The 14,052-nt window shown below is 37.5% G+C and overlaps 2 protein-coding genes across 8 annotated transcripts in view; one reads left to right on the top strand and one right to left on the bottom strand.

Moving 5' to 3' along the window:
* The window catches only part of LOC135797489 (uncharacterized), a 143,046-nt gene that overhangs the window by 101,812 nt on the left and 27,182 nt on the right, over positions 1–14,052 (bottom strand). The gene's annotated exons all lie outside the window — the stretch shown is intronic.
* The window catches only part of LOC135796999 (protein sidekick-like), an 83,820-nt gene that overhangs the window by 55,734 nt on the left and 14,034 nt on the right, over positions 1–14,052 (top strand). The window lies entirely within an intron of this gene.

The raw sequence follows: 14,052 nt of genomic DNA, 5'->3' as shown, positions 1-14,052 counted from the left end.
TTCATATATTATTCGTGGTTATCGAACCAACAATAAAAAATGTAAGCATAAAAGCTTTGGTTTTCTACAATAAATAACAAAGTTGCAAAGAAAAAAGTTATTCTTTCAAAAATAACAATATAAACACTTTGTAGTTGTAGTTGACATATTAGATAGATTTTGTGTTGCGTTTATTTGTGTACTGAACGTGTATAAATAGAAGGTAAGTACTTACCTGAGGCGACGCAACATCAAACACAATCAAAGTCTGAAGTGTTGTGCGCGTCCATTTTGCCCCGAAAATTATACGGCGCGGCCGGAATAGGATACTCGTTTATTTCTCAGTTTCAATCTCCATTACCGCTCAAAGTACAAATACCTGCGCCGCGTTCCTGTTTAGCGTTGGTTATTTGCTTGATGCCGTTGCGAACGAACGCCGAAAGACCGTAGCCGGCTTACGCACCTAATCGATATCGTAACAAAACGACCAAATTGCTCGTTTTGGGCTGTTTGATCTCGAAGAAATGGCATCTAAAGTAGCGCACTTTGCTTTTAAATTGATTAGCTGGATCAATTTTCGATATTAAATGTTCGCGTATTGATTATACGGACTTGCAAAGTGAACTTTTGGGAAGTCATCATCAAAAATTGGATTGTTTTTAATAGGAATTTTGCATTGTCGTATTTTTTCTTATAATATTAACAAAAATAATAGATAATTTAATTTTTGCAAGTTTTTTAAATTTTACTGCAAATTTTTCGTTAAAATTTGTCTAAAATTCTTGTTAAAAGCTTGTAGAATATATTTTTTCGTTTTTTCTTAATCCGAGCTAAGTAAAGAACCTGCAACATAAGCCATTGTTTAATCTTTTACATTTTTAAAATTTTCTTTTATATGACAACCAAAATTAAATAATTAATGGCATGAAAAATGGATTTATAAAACGGATATTTTTAAATTTAGCTAAAAAGTTGAAATAATTAGATTTAAATGATTTATGTATATAAATATATAGCGTGGGAGTTTAATAGCACGACTTTAGAAAATTAAACTAATGAAGTAATTTGACGTGACTGCCGTGCATGCTTTAATGTGCCACCCCACACCCACCGTATTTACACTCCATCTTTCTGCGAACTCGCACATTAAATATCTAAATTGAAATATGGAAACTGCGAGCGTACGCCGAACTTGCTAATGATACTGCGAATCTGAGAATCACTTAATTGCTTATTTCAATCATGAAGCACGTACGCCTCACGCGCATTGCGCCAAACAACTCGCAGAAACATACGAGTATTTACCTCTTTAACGGATAATACGTTTATTTATTAATTCTATTTACAGTCGCTGCATATTATTTCTTACTTAAACAAAGCATTAGCTATAGTTGACATTTAATGGCTTCTGAGATGTATGCACAGTTTAAAGCCCTCGGGATAATTTCTACAGCAGAATTTGACTTGTTTTTTAATGCTGAAAAATTGTATTATTTATTTTAATTCGCCGTTTTCACTGCTTTTATTATCTTGTTAAGAAGCAACCTGAGTCACACGAATGGGCCTCTTGTGAATCCGCGCGTCATCAGAGCGGTAAAATGCGGCGCATGTTTTATTCTTTTGTGCTCCTGGGGCATTATGGTATTTTGTGGCTCATGAAGAGTAATCGGATACAACATACATTTTGTGTGTGGTGTATAATGCAGTGCTTTTGGCCTAAAGCTTTGTGGGTGCTTCTAAAAGCCTGTAATATTTAAATTATGCCTGCTGGCGTTAGAAAAAATATAAATTTTTGTATCTAAATTTTGAAATAAACTAAAAACTAAATCGAAAAATTTCATGCATAAAAAATGTACGTCTGGTTTTTAAAATTTTAAATTTAAAAATATAGCGTTCCTCCGGGCGTGTTTTATTTTGAATTTTTATTACTTTTCTTTTGCTTTGTATTAAATACCAAATAAAATGTCTCTGCTTCATTGCGTTCTGCGTTTCGGCGTTTGCTGGAAAATATATGAATATTTAGAATGCGCCAAGTTTGCATTCCTGCAGACTCGTTTAATCTTTGCGTTGGCAAACAAAATTCAGTTTCGAAATGCCTACTGTTTTATTATTATACTTAACGCGGAGTACATTAGTAAAGCTGACTCTCCATGGCTCCGCAGCGCGTAGAATTAAGGGAAGAAGCAAAAGCGCTAAAAAATCGTTTTTTTTTTTCAAGTTCTACGCGCTTTCAAGACTTTTGCCAACTCTCGTATAACTTGATTTATTATTATTTCAGACGATGCAACTTTCGAGCGTACCCTAAACTATACTGTATTTATCGCCACCTTTTTCCCTCTTACACAGGCGTAATTTTTCCCCAACAATTTTTGCACTTTACATTCAGCTAATTTTATTTTATTAGGAAAATGATTTTTTACGAATATTACGAATTAATATAATATTGTTTGATTTGAAATTTCGTTTATTTTGTTGGTGAAGTGTTTATTGCTGATAATTTTGTGTCAAATAAGCATTGTTTGGCGAAATGGCATGGGTAACATAAAAATTTCGCGCCACATATATCTAGCATCGACGCGTCGTTTCTTTTTTCGATTTTGGATTATAAATTGCTCTGCCAATAAATATCTGAAATGCCGAGCGCATGACAACGTCGAAGGAATGTTTTTACACCTCTGAGTTTCAGTCTCGAGCGAATCTGGAATCAAGGAGCACAAACAAGAAGATAAATTTCACGAATAAACTTTTTGTTTTTTGGTAAAGTGTTTTAAATGTTCTTTTTTTACAAGTTTATATATGCCCGCTGGAGTCCCAAAAGATTTATCTACTCAAACTTTTGAATTTGAAAACAAAGCTATTTCAATTACGTCTCAAGCGTTGAAGAAATTGACACGCGATTTAAATTTAAAGAAAAAAATGTTTAGTAATTAGTTGTGCGTTACATATGTGAGGTAAAATCTGGAAATTTAATAACAACCTTTAGATAAAAACGTTATAAAGCCCAGGGGCGAAAAATGTCACAACGAATCATATTAGTCGAGCTACATTTCTCAGGAGGAATGTTATTATGTCTGGCCGTCGGTGTCACTGGTCTGTGACATGTTTTTGCTGAAATGCTCTTGAAATAACACGTAACCGCAAACCTTACTCACTGTCCTTATTTTCAGCCATTTGCCATGAGAATTGAGCGCGGTCGGAATCAACGCTCGCTCGTATGCTGCCGCCCCCTGTTTCAGGCGGTGCACATGCGTACAAAATAAAGGATGTGTCGCATACAAGCGACCCACCACCTTCCCCCTCGGCGGCGGCATTTCGTCCCTTTGTCATTGTCGTTTATGTTTTGGCGTTTTGTCATTTGAAATGCGCAAAAGCGCGGGTTTAAGGTCATCAGTTGCAGTGGCGGATGTCCCCGTCGACGGAAAGACCAATTCTCTAGACGAATTCTTATTTAATTATTTCATTTCTCATTGCAAGAAGGGTTGAACGTAGAATTCACAATCCTGCATTTTATATAAAATGGAAAATTTTAACTTTTCTGTGGAATTAAGTTTAAGTAATTTTTCTTTTTTAAAATCAGAATTAAAATATCAATGTGTTCAGTAAATGCGGACACAAAGAAAGAAAATATAAAATTAATCACTTACTGTCACAAATCATGCATTAATGGCCCAAGTAGTTGATTGTATTTTCTTGAATCTTTTATTAAGCACATTATGTTTTATTTATGTGCATGTAAAAGCTTTAATGTGTTTGCCTACATTAACAATCCACGACTTATGATAATAACCATTTTATGATCTAAAATGACCAAAAATGAAAATAATGTGAACGCGCCGGGCATTAGCTGCGAATCCGTATTTAATTGCCCTGATGGTTTTTAGATTGTGCGATCAGCACAATTGCAACATGCTATTCTTCTCCAATTTGCTTTCTACGCATTCAATCAATTCAAGTGTGAACTGTCGTTAGTTTACTAGGCTCAGCCAACAATTTGTACACATCAATCACAGTCGGCGATTATTGATCAAATAATAAATCTACAAATGGATGGCTACGTTTTCTTCGAGCGCGCGCGTTTTCTTGCTCCAAGCCCACGCGCCTTGAGCTATGCTCAGACGTCCGAAACATGTGCACTTGTTTACTGCCAGTTCAGCAAAATGGGAAAGAAAACGTATCGTTACGCCACGAATGCCTTATAAGTTGTAATGCTCTTTGATCCAGGACCGGGAATCAAACGATCGGAATTGTCAATTGTGGATACATTATTCATCTGCATATATACGTCGGTTAGGTTAAAATTCACATTGTGCTTTGGTTGATTAATTGAGACAATTATTTGTACTGAGCAGCGGATATTTTTTAGTCAATCGATTTTCTGACCGCTAGCAAGTTACCGGATATAAATAGCACTCACGTTTTATTCCATATTTCCATATTTTCTTGCATCGTTGCGCCGCCACTCAACGAACAGTAGTTTTTAGACCAAATATTCAATATTCTAGTATTCGTTTCTTATAATAGTTCAATGCACGCAATTATTGTGTTTTTATTTTGTAATAATTCATACTCAATATTTAATTGTGTTGAATTGGTGGAGGCGCCTGACTTTTTGGTGGAGGCGCCGTTCAAACGAAGGTAAAACTTGACGTTTCGCAACGCAATTTGATATGCGACGAATTACAATGGACAGTAATTCTTTTGCGCGTTGAATAAAAATACTAAGCGGACTTGTTTCGCATTCAAATGGAAATCGCTGCTGCCTTCGAAGGGGAGACACCCGGAACGGAACGTCTTTGAATGTGGCAGGATAGGCGCGAGAGGCGCATCTGTCGGAAGCCTTTCAAACGCTAGTAAATATAATATCCTGAACCATGCAAACACACCACTGTACCGTATTCGTTCGTCGCTGTTGCTGCTTGGAAAAGCTCTCGCCGTTTCGGCGCGCAACAAAAACTCAAATCTGACGTCCTCGATAAATTTACAACATATGTATTTTCACTCTCGTGTATTTTATATTGTCTTGCGCCCGACTCGCTAAGAAAATAAGAAAATTATTGCCGATAAAAGAAATCCAGCGTAGCGTACATATAAAAAACTTTATATACTTGGGATTTACTGTGTTTCGCTTGCTACTTTCTTGTGGCTACTGTTTCAAATACTACAAAACAAATATCGAACAGAAAAACCTGAAAAGTTTAAATTTATTTTAACATTTATGGGAATTATTAAATGTATTTCAATTATTTGTAGTCAAATAATATTTTTATGTAAAGGCTGATATTGAAAATAAGTTTCAAAATCTCAAAAACAAATGTTGCATTTTCTGCCTGTCGTGGATTCGTCCGAGGCAATAAATAATAATTCTGTTTTTTGGCGTGTCACTAAATTCATTAAATTCATTTTTTGGTCGATCGCAAACGTCGCGCATGAATTATGGGCATTGATAAATCAGTGAGAAAAAAAGCAGGCCGCTGGGGCTGGCGAGTTAACGGGCAACGCGCAATGAGGACGCACATTCAGTTAGAACACCATAAATACCCGGCAAACACGCAGCCTCGCACCTTGTAGCGCCACGATTATTTAAACCTTTTTTAATGTGCTGTACGAGTATCGTATATTCCAGCATCACACGTCTATGCGAATTGTTTATGTAGCGCGTGCGTATTTACAATTGTGCTTTTTACGAGTTTGCCTTCATCATAAAATGTTTCTCCAAAAATTTTCTCTTCGTTCGATGTATTATGCATTTGCTGTTCAGTATTATATCCCTTCGCGCCGCTCTCGGGGGAGATGTTTCTCCGGGCGTACAAATAAAATGTTTGAAGAGAAACTTTATCGCCGGCAAGCGTTTTAATAGCCGACGAGTTTGTATTTCACTCTTTCGGTATACATTTATTTATATCGGACGGTTCCAGGCTTAATAAATAAATTTCCGATATTTTATTTTTAATAAATTTCAGGAAATCTGGTAAAACTTTTCGGAAAGTTTGGATTCGGGTTTCATCCACTCATGCTTTCCACAATACTCGACAAAAATAATTCATATATTTATTTTTATAATTACTTTTTGATTTTTGACATAAAAAAATTAAAACAGAAAAGATTTTTAGCACATATTCAAAGCTACCAAATATCTGAGTTGAACTTGCCTTAGATTTTTAGTAAAAACGAACATGAAATATATTCGGATACGGAAGAACCCTGGACATGTCGTTTTGGAATTTATAAATTTACTTTCAACACGAGCGCGCGCCGATACACGCGTACCCAAAGTGTTGCTCGCTATCAGCAAAAAAAGCCTGCGGGGGCAATTTTTTGACTGATTCTAGCAATTTAACATGTGAATGAAGCAGATATATCACACAAAATTTTATGCCGCCACCAGCAACGCGCGAGACGCCGAAGGCCGCATTGGAGCATCACGTTGCCTTTCAAACTGTGAAAATGACGATAATATAATAAATGGCAAATCAATATAATATTTCAGATTGTAAATACGTCAGCCTCTGCTTTTTTTTATCTGTAGCTGTGGTAACACAAGAAAAAAATGGAAAACACAAGCACGTGTCGAGGACATTTTCAAACATTCAAAATTTAAATAAAATTTGTCACAAAAAGTTCAAAAACACGAATAAAAATAGTAAAAATAATACAATATTAATATTATACAATTAATAAGTAAATTTTCCATTGAAAAACAAATTTATCTTTAATTTTAAATGTAATAATAAATAATTATTAGATAAAATTAGATTTTGCCATCAACCAGCTACATGTTATTTCATATAATGTTTAATATTTGTTTATCAAATAATATTTGGACTTGAATGTTGTAGTCGAAAACATCCTGCTGTTGCAATAGTTCAAACGTGAACAAATGCGAGCGCACTGCTAGTATATATAATTAAATAGATTAAAACAACGCAAATCTGTTAATGTGTTATAAATCACATTCAATGCGACTGAAAGCTCAAACAAACATGCAAATTGGCTAACAAATTATATAACACACAAGTTATTACAAATTAAATAATACTATACAACGCTTCGTTGCGTCCATATTTTAATTGATTCGCAAAACGGGTCTAAACTGTTTTTAAATCCTGACATAACCAGATGGATATTTTAATTAAAGCATGTTTTATTGTTTATGATTTTTTATGTTTTATTATATTACCGTTAAATGTAATGTTTGAGCGTTTTGAAAATGATTTAATTATGGTTTTTGGTAATTATATATAAAAAGTGTTTTATTATTAGATGAAAAGGTATTTTATGAATTTGTATGAGAACTAACACATTATTTCCGCGTAGCGTCCAAAATATCCTGTCAAAAGTCTAAACTTTCAAAGGGACGTTGAGGAAATATGCTGAGAGTACTTCAAACCAAAATAAGGTTTGAACCTCTTACTCAGTGCATTCCTTCGACAATCATCTCAAGTTTCATTCACCACTATTTTCCGCTCTAGTTACAGTGTATTACTTGTAAAAAAGATTTGCGAGGTTTATTTTTAGTGCAAATAAATATTTTGCATCATAAATTATTAATATCTTTTCAGTTTAATTTTAAAAATGATAAAATCTATCGGATACAAAGAAAACTAATTAAACTGGTGTTTGGTGAATAAAAAAATCAATTTGTTTTTTCATTCAGAGAACACCAAGGTATAAATTGATTATTTGCCTGATTTCTGGGTGGCATATCAATTTTATTGGTTTTTTGTCATTGACCCCCCACCAAGCACGATTTCAATGAACGCGTATTATACTCCCCATAGATAACGAAATGGTATTTTAAAAAAAACTTTCAAGCAATTCTTTTCCATTATAGTAAAATTTATTCTACTTTGACAATTATCTTGATTAGTAACAACATAATCTGGTCATATTTCTAAAATTGCAAGGTTCAAACATTTTGTTTATGACATCCAGACACAAGACATCTGACAGCAGTCGGTAACACATCTTTTTCCTCCTTTTTTCATCACGCACAGAAAATATTCGGAAAAACCTTCGTTCAACAGCAAAATACCATTTGAATTAAAGCGAGAAATTTCGAAAAGCGTGTTCTATTATTTTCCCGAAGCATTATGTCGAAAACGCAAATCATGCGAAAATACTCGTACGTATATTCTCGCACCTTTTTCCACCCTATTTTTGGAGCGTAAAGCGCAGCGCCACGCTTGGAAGTAACGTAAGCTAGAAAAGTGGTTGCACGAAAGAATCACTTCATGTTATTCCGCTTGCTTGTGGGTAGAAATAATCCAGGAACATATGGCGGGCGTAGAATTTCCTTCGGAACGTGGAGGAAAAAAAAGAAAGCATTACGTGCGCAAGGGAGCCATAACCCGGACAAAATCATGAAACTTTCGAGCACTGGTACGCCGGCACGCTTTGCTTTTCGGAAACTTATCTACTACTCGCCACTCGCGCTCGCAATCGTGACATATTCGAATGGCACAAACACTCTCGTGTGTCATGTTTAAGAAACGAAAACGTTGTTAGCAGACCCAGAAAGCGATTAGTTGCAAATTTGCTACGCAACGAATTTTCTTCTCCCTGAACTTTATTAGAAATAATATGAGGGGTGTTACTCCATAAACAAGTAATTACCGGATACACCCGTAATAAAGAAGCCATAATAAGAGTCATAATAAGAAAGTAAGGGGACACGGCAAATCCTACGTGATAAGAATTGTGATTTGATACTCGTGCTAAACCCATTGTGACTAGTGGCCAAGAAGCTCCATTTCATTCGTACGAGAACCTCGACGCGCGGAAAGAAATACACCGACAGTATCAGGGTCTATCTAATTATTTCCCTTCGACGTTGACTTAATGCGTTAGCGGCGCGGTGGTGTGGCGGCATTCACCTCAGGAAATAAATGCCGCGAGCAAAGGGATTCTGTTAACGCGCATAATCAATGTCAATATTTAAGCTGGGAGAGCCAGCCGCTGGTGCTAGTGGTGGTGAATGTAATGGAAATCATACAGACTTGCCGGAGTGGAAAGCTGCCGCCACCGCCGCCGCCGCCGCCGCGGAATAAAGCGAAAGTTCTGCGCCCGCCGTTCGCTCGCATCCAGCGAGCGCTCTCCGCGTCTGGCGCTCGGGCGTGTCCCGAATTCAGACGGCATCGATCTGCAACTAAAGTCGGCGTCATGCGTGAACAATGTACCGTATACACGTTATAAAACAATTTTATTGTTGCTGCATTGTCTGTAGAAACAATAGGGTTATCCGTAGGTGGGCGCCGGGCTTTGCTTAGAACTCGCGCGCGGCTATTGTGTGTTTTATTCATTTTCGGAAGTCTGTTTTGCTGATTTGTGATTGCAACATGCAACCACGTTTTGTTTCACTACGTACTACGCCGCTATGCAGTAAACTTTTGTATTAACTTCTTCTTTTATCAATTTGAGCGCTGTTTAAAAAGAAGCAGTTTATAAATAAATCGACGATTAGGGGACTTGAGGCTTGATTTCCCCTAAGTACTTGATTACATGAAGTTATGTAGACATTTGGTATTTGACATGCCGAAAAGAATGACGATACATATCATTATCCGCAGCAATCTGTGCTTTGGCGGTTGGCGCCGTTAGTTAATCAAATAAATGGAACTCCGCGAATGCGTTTGCGATACCTATCAGCAAATACTGCATACCGCTTCCTCGCGGCGCTGTCACGCCATCCAGCAAACGTTGTTTGCAGTCACGCACGCTCACGGATTACATTTGCTCCTGCGTGATTTTCCGCCCCCGCTGTGCCAGTAGTGCGCGATGTGCGTTATGCGCAGACAAGATATGAACACGCGCGACTTCGAATTGTTTGTGGCGCGCATCCACCCTTTTTGTTTGAATGTTTGGCTATACCTGCCGTGGTGAAGATTGCACAGCGAAACTACGTTTCGAATGCAAATCTGTTATTGATAATAGGGCAATTAAACAATTATGCGTGACTCGATCGTAAACGCGATGCCACTATTAATCCAAAGCGTGGATTATCCACGCCGGTTTTGCCTGCCTGCCTGCGCATCGTGAGCTGTAATTAATTTTATTGCCAAGTTGTGTTTACCTGATGTGAAACAATATACATATTCTCGGAGTACGAACCAAAGCTGAAATGCTGAAACGGAAATTACCGGAATGCAACGTTTCATTAATTCTAATCATTCAATTCGAACAAATAACGCGATTTCCGGACATTTTAATTTATGTTCGCGATAATCAAACAGCATTGCTCGTGCCGGAGCGACTTTGGCGTTAACCGGCCGTGGCAGGTGCGGGCGGGTCCCGAAATGCTGAAAACCTGCAAAACGGAAAACATTGCAAATATCCGTCAGATTGCGGCGCGCCGGTTCTGCATATTTCATTCCCATGGCGCGCTACACGGCGACCGCCGCCGCCGTCACGAATCGCCAAACGCGGACGCCGCCACCCTAGCCCCCAAAATACCTAATAGAATACTATTTAATTAACGTTAGCGCGCCGGCATAAATCAACGGGGAAAGCAATTAACCGCCCGACGCCCTAGTTATTATCGAGTTTGTATTTATGAAAAATAAACAATCACGCTATACCTGCTAATTTTGTGTCGCCGCACACCAAACAATACCCTTTCAAAACCACCCGCCAAACATGCGAAAATTTAAAAATTTCCAAAACACCAACTCAAATTGTTTACATAATTGGTAATTTATTTAATATTTAAAATTGCAAACCACAATTCAAAATATTACAGTATTTGGCACAGCGTGACGTCTATTTATAACAGAAAATTTAATATTTGTTACACGCGGTAAACTAAATTCGGTGTAACAATCTTTTAATCAAAATTTATAAAATCGCATCGTGCAGGTTTGTGCTCGCGCGTCGTGGTCCCGCGTTATGTGCGCGATAAATTGCAAAAATGGTAGCGCGCTCCGCAGCATTGCCGAAATTACGGTCAGGAATGCAAAAACGCTGGTGGCGCTCTCCGAGCGCACGCAGCTCATGTTCATGCATGGAATTTTGTACAATATTTAAGGGATCATCATGTGCGCACGGCCCCCGATCGGCCATAGCACCCGCTTCCTTTGTCTCTATGACAACACGATATCAAAAGCCAACAAAATTGGAAATCATACGCAAACATTGTAAATCAAAGAAATATTTTATGCATAGCTTCTATTTGATTGTGTGGCATTTTTCGGTTGAAATAATTGAATTGTAGCATAAGACAAACAAAAAGCAGCATGCACGAGGTGTTTTTTGCATTGTTTGGTAAATAAATGTTATCCTGCGACCGACACACGCTTCTATCATTTAATTAACGTCCGAGTGGCGTTCGATTTTTTCATAGTGTCGAAAACATATTGCAATGGCAGGAAATAGATGAAAGAAGTAAATGAGAGAGCATCGTGATGGTCCAGTGCTTCGCGTGTAGTGCGAAAAGTAGTAAAAAAAATGATGACAGCAGAAACAACAAAAAACGCGCGTGCGGAAAAAAAGGATCTAAGAGAGGAGACAAGATACAAAAGTAGTAGCTCTATTTGTCATAGCGCTAAAGAAATTTTCACGTAAGTTAGTTTTGGGTGTTTCGGGATATAATGAAAACTTGGAAATAGCATTGCCAAGGTTTTTTACTATAGGCAACCAACTATGGCGTAAATATTATATTAAATGTAAATTATTGTATTGTTGGTTGCATATCATAGGGTTAATTAAACATTTAGGCATTTTATTTATAAAAATAAAGTTTGGAGTCAAAAACTATCCGTAATGACCAAAAATAGTTTTTCTAGTTAAACTAATTAATTAGCATGCAAATTTCCGCCAGTTTGGTTTTCACGAATGCGCTCTAATCAAGCGTATTCATTTACTCCGCCAATCCGCCGGCTATTGTGTGCGCCGTGAAAGTTTAAAATATCTTTGCACAACATCGATCAGTATGCCGCTCGCTTCCGGCTGCATTGTATTTTTTGCTCGGTCGGTGTCGATTCGTTTTGCTGTCCAATTCGCTCGCTCGCATTCTGTCTATCCAAACCCGATGTACCTTAACCGGTGTTTCTCCGCACGTTTTCTCCGGAATTTATTGCCAGTGTCTGGCGAAACGCTCTATTGTTCCATATGAAATATCGAAACTTTTTATCCTTTGGAGATCCAGCGCGTATCGTTCGTTGCGATCAAAAGTGCTGCGTACTGCGGACTGTGTTTAGAACCACTGGTCTAGAAGAGAAAAACACAGTGCACATACTTTCGTCAATCCCATTCAATCAAACTCTGTGTATAAACAAAGCGAATTTGTATACAATGTAACGTTTTGCTGGTTTGTGCATTGAACATTTGCTCGCGCGTTTTTATTTTTTGATAAACGTGTTCAGGCCGACTGGCAAGTCAATTATGAGGAGTAATTTTGCTTTGCCTGGCATACTGCAGCATGAAGGCATCAGACACGCGAGTTGATGTTGGTGCATAATAACAAAGAAAAACCGTTAGTTGTGATTGCGCGATGAACATGCGGTGACATCGCGCACAACCGGAGCGTTTTTATAATTGAATGCAACGTTGGCCATTGCCGGTTGAATGTGGTGACAACGCGCATCCAGGTTACGCTACACGCGAAAGCATGGAAACCCACTGAAGCCTGCTGAAACTGAACATGCATAGGAATTTATATGAGGGCAGTGTTGGCATTTCAACGTAATGAAATTGAGTTTGTTTTTTTCAACATGCAGCTGCAGAAATAATAAGCCCTAGTCAAATGCACCATTTCCATGGCGAATATAACAACGCTTAAAATCAATATTTTCTGAAGGAGCGGATTTCTCATTTTGGATTTTCTAATTGCGTCTCTGCGTCTGATGCGGCGAATGCGTGTTTTCGCGAGTACAGATGAGTGCACAATCCTGGGGCATTCGGGCGTATTCCTCTCACGCGCTGGGCGATAATTATCCATGCCCCGAAAAAAGTTTGCCTCTGAAATGTTCAGACAAATAAAAAATATTTTTAGCGCGCTAATCTACATTTACTACATTCATATTCCCGGCACATAAATATCTAGATTCTCATCAGTGCTGCACGCGGAATGTACGTTTTAAAAGTTAATTAATAATAAATTAACTATATGCGAATTACAATAGAGATGGATATGTTTTGATCGTCGCTTTTATTATCATCGTCGTGCACAAACGGCGCGGCAAATTGTGTTGTGTTATGCGGGGGCACGATTTTCGATATTTATGAAAATCGAATTTAAATCGCCAATGTGATATAAAATGCGGAAGCGGTTGCAGTTGTTGGCGACAGCTGTTGCCGATTTGTACAGTCAAATTTTATAACATCGAACGCAGCCAGCCAGGTTTGCATGGCAATGCGATAATATTTCCGCTCGTGGTTTCCGAAAGCAATTTTTTTCACTTCACTCGCATTGTTTCGTGGCACGATTGGTGCAGAATGTTTTATCGATAGGATGCATATGCAATTATTTTATAGTCATGTCAATTAAAGGCCTGCGCGGGGGTAATATTTGCACGTAAATGTAAAATGTTTGCAAATAAAACAATTTTTAATTCGGAACAAAATAGATCTATTATCGGAGTAAATGACAAGCGGGCGAAAAACGATTGCAAATTGATTATTTATGTTTCCTGGGGTTATACACGGTGATTTTAATATTTAATGATAGTGTTATGTTGGTTATTTTAGTAAAAAAAACAAAATTTGTAAAAAAAATTATTTTTGTTAATTTTTAAGTTTTGCGTGTGTCTATTGTACTAAAAATGGCATTTTTATAAAGAGCAGGTTATAATCTTTATATGTTATCTCAAAAAATACGTGTAAGCATAAAAAAGAAGCACATTCGTGACAAATATTCGTAGAATGCAATAATTTCCAAGGGTCATTATCACAACAAGGCAAAAACAGACCGCATAAATTAATCTCGCTCAAAAGCGACCATTGAAAACAACAAGAAGTGAGTATGGAAATTTTCTTTGTTTTTGTCGCCCTCCGCCTAGTGTTACATTTGCAACGCCGAGTGTCATATAATTTAATTAAAAGCCGACGTTTATTAACATTTTTCCAGGCGTTTCAGCAGAA

The sequence above is a fragment of the Atheta coriaria genome, unplaced genomic scaffold, assembly GCF_025399875.1.
Source record: "Atheta coriaria isolate IRGN ID8LTWV9N9 unplaced genomic scaffold, Caltech_Dcor_3.1 hic_scaffold_8_pilon, whole genome shotgun sequence".
NCBI classification, from domain to species: domain Eukaryota; kingdom Metazoa; phylum Arthropoda; class Insecta; order Coleoptera; family Staphylinidae; genus Dalotia; species Dalotia coriaria.
The sequence above is the reverse complement of the archived record's forward strand: the minus strand, read 5'-3'. Positions and strand labels throughout refer to the sequence as shown.